The sequence below is a fragment of the Drosophila serrata genome, unplaced genomic scaffold, assembly GCF_035046125.1.
Source record: "Drosophila serrata isolate PLE 108 unplaced genomic scaffold, ASM3504612v1 contig_272, whole genome shotgun sequence".
Taxonomy (NCBI): domain Eukaryota; kingdom Metazoa; phylum Arthropoda; class Insecta; order Diptera; family Drosophilidae; genus Drosophila; species Drosophila serrata.
The window spans coordinates 5,247,001-5,250,527 of record NW_028257170.1 but is presented as its reverse complement, the minus strand read 5'-3'; the positions used below and the strand labels follow the sequence as shown (position 1 = coordinate 5,250,527).

At 41.5% G+C, this 3,527-nt stretch overlaps 1 pseudogene across 1 annotated transcript; it reads left to right on the top strand.

The window, feature by feature from the left end:
* Positions 1 to 423: 423 nt before the first annotated feature.
* On the top strand, positions 424 to 968 carry LOC110177528 (transcription initiation factor IIA subunit 2 pseudogene; annotated as a pseudogene). The gene is made up of 2 exons (XR_015272003.1): positions 424 to 512; positions 569 to 968. The product of XR_015272003.1 is annotated as a transcription initiation factor IIA subunit 2 pseudogene (transcript).
* Positions 969 to 3,527: the final 2,559 nt, after the last annotated feature.

Genomic DNA, 3,527 nt, shown 5'->3' with positions numbered 1-3,527 from the left:
ATGTGTTGGGGGAATTTCAAATTTGTTGATTTTGGTGAATACTTCGAAGTCATGGGCATAGTTATTTAACTAAGAATAAGGATGCACTGATTATAAAGTGATATTTATTATATGAAAACAAGACAGGAACTAACTTCGGAAAAGCCAAAGTTTCTATTACTTGGATCAGGAAATCAAGTTTGATATCGATTCGATATTAGAATATTCACAATTATAATTACAATGTACATTACTGAATTTAATTTATATTTAAATACATTCTTGTAATACTATTTTAGTGTTACATGAAAATAAGCTTTTATTTATATATTTCTACTGCCAAGATATATTTGGTAATCCTATTCTTAGAGTTTCCATATTCTAACTACACATCAATAATATATCGATTACAGGAATCTAAGATACTTCTCTCTAGGGCTCTTTGACATTCAGAACTTCACTGGAAACTTTCTTTCACTTTGATTTTGCTTTTGCTTTCGACTGGTTGTTATCAAGCTGAAATATTATTCAAAGTAAGTCTAAATATTTCCTATTACACATAGGTTTGTATAATCCAATCCAATATCAGGATGGCCTACAAAATGTACCGCGGCACCACCCTGGGTGAGACTCTGCAGGAGACCCTGGACTATTTGGTTCAGTTTGGGGACTTAAACCCTAACCTGGCCGACGATGTGCTGGATCAGTACGACCGCAGTGTCAACCGGATCTTGCGTCACAACGATAAGCCCCAGCTGACCTTCAAGGCCGACAAGCTGGATGTCTATAGATTCTGCGACAAGGTCTGGGTCCTAATGCTCAAGGATGTTGTCTTCTACGAACGCGATGGACGTGAGAGACGTGAGATTTTGAACGTGGCCAAATTGAAGGTTGTGTCCTGCGAGACCAGAATTGGAATGTAAGACCATCTGACTGATTAAATAAAATGCAAGGCCATTAAAAGGTCTTGTAATTTTACAACTCAAAAATTGCAATGCATTAATTACTATTTATTTGACACTTCTCACATGGCCTTCCTTTATAGAATATACTTATTAAAGCATTTCCAACCTTTAATTACTATGATCTATTATAATGAAGCATAAGTCAAAACTCCAACTTCAAATTCAATTTCAATTAGCATTCCTTAACCTTTTTCACCTCCATCCAGTGCTGACAAAAAACAATTTCATATTAGATGGAAATAGTTTTCGAACACATTTTAGACAGCGGCACAAAAGGCAACAATGGCATTTGTGTAAACCTAAAGAAAAGTGGCATTAAGGCAAAAGAGCGCTAAGTGGCCAACTACATACAATTACGATTACAGGGCCCCGCCGACCTTTCGACCCTGACAACTACCAGCCACCGCGTTGCGTCGACAGTTTTCTATGACAATTGTTTGGCCGGTCAGCCATTGTTGGAGCGAAGGAGCAGCGGCAGCGGAGCAGGATGCTGGGGGAGATGGCCGGGAAGTTGCGACAGTTGCCATTTATTTGCCGTTTGCATTCAACGAGTCTGATGAATGGCCATTTGAAGTAAGCGCAGCGCTCGCCGAGATTACCTTAAGTATGCGGCAATTGCACAAGCAGCTTAAGGACAACGTCGTTTGCCAGCTGCAGGCGAAGGAGCCTAGAGGAGCGGGAAAATAGGAAGGCGAGAGTCCTGGAGCTACAATGGGCGATGGTGATAAAATAAAGTACGCCTCACGCACCCTTACCCATAATTTATGCAGTTGGTCGAGCTGAATTTATGGCCTACAAACAAAAGACAGCTGCCCGAGGGCGCTAAGAAAACTATGTGGACCAGATCCACCCTCTCCCAAATGGACACTAAATAAACGCCAATTGATGATGCGTGAAAAAGCCAAGTTGACAATTTTAAACTGTATCGAAAGCGGAGCGTACGGGGTGCGGAAACTAAGACAAAAGTCGGGCTTTTTAAATTATCAATATAGGGGTTTCTCCCCACCACCCAGAGGAGTCACATTTATCATCATCGAAAATTTGCTAAGCAGACAGATGGGCAGGAGTTCTGGGGGCGACAACGATGAGGATGAGCTGAGCCCTCGGGCCTCCATTTGTTTCCATTTTGTGCTAACGTCAGCAGGTCGACTGCTCTGGAACAATGGAGACACAGATTCCCAATCCGAATCCGCATCAGGATCGGCAGGAAGGCAGGCAGAAAGGCAGAAGGCAAAGGCAGTCAGGCAAAGTTGGCTATGGCAACGCACGAAAGTAGGCAGCGGAAGTGCAAGTGCCGTTGCATTGACATTTCCGCTTCGCAGCGCTTTTTGGCCACATGGCAGAGGCAGAGGCAGAGGCAGAAGCATCGGCCTCAGGATAGGAGCAACTGAGGCAACTGAGGATGGTTTGAAGGCAACTTGCGAAAAACTTTTGCTCCGCTCTGCAGTTTCCTCGCACCCGAGGGTTTTTCCAAAGTCCGCATTAAACAAAAAAAAAAAGGGAAAGAAAAACTTTTGCTAGCTTAAAATATTAATGCAGGTTCATTTAATAAGAGGCTCTTTTGGAATTACATATGGAAAACGTTTAATAATACATTTTTGAAAGGAACTTGAAGAAATTAGTTATATTATTTTGTGTCCTTTTAATTAAAGATTTAAGTTCAACTAGCAATTAAATAAAATCAAACATTTCCGCTGTCAAAGCAACAACTTGCCCTAATTTCTCGCTTTGATGTGCTCTTTCATTAACTGCTCAAGGCAAACTTCTTCACAACTACAAAATTTCCTTGAAATTTGTATCGTTCTTGCTTGAAATATTACTGAAATTATTACTGTGCCAAATTGCCTTAAAATGGCAGAAACAACTGGACAAAAAATAAGGAACAAAATAAAAATTGAAGAAAAAAACACAAGTCAGCCTTGAAGTTTTCTTCATTTTGGGACGACAAAAGCCAACATCAAATGAATCTTCATTGTTTGACTTTATATAGATGGCAAGGAGGCGGCGTTTGTGCAACTACTTACAGCTGGCAATGATTGTTGTTCGAGCTGAGCAGCAATGAGACTGGGGATTATAGAGTTATTTTACAGGACAATGACGAAGGACGAGGCGGCGGCGTCTGGGGCGGGCATTATCTGGCGCGTTTGCTGTCCCCAGACATTCGAGTGCATCTGCATTTTCTTCAGCTGCCCGCTTGTTGTTTGCCGGACGGAATCCGGACTAAATCCGGGCGGAATCTGAATCTGAATGGGCCACTGGTGATGGTGCTGCTTCTGATACTTCTACTTGTGCCACTGTTGTTGGCTCTGCTCTTGACCAGCTCGGTTGGCCGTTGTTTGTGAATTTTCGCATCACGTGGCACTGACAAAACAATGGGGCCGGCAACAGCAAAGTAGCCAAATGGCAGCTGTCTGGGGCCCACACTTTCATTATCATCCTTTTGAAACCCACAAACCCAATCCCGTTAGCACTGAGAAAACGAGGAAAAATAATTACTTTTTATATTATAACAATACTAATATTGAGTGGCAATAATTTCTCCAAATATTTATAGATATCTAAAGTACAGAGAATAATTAATTA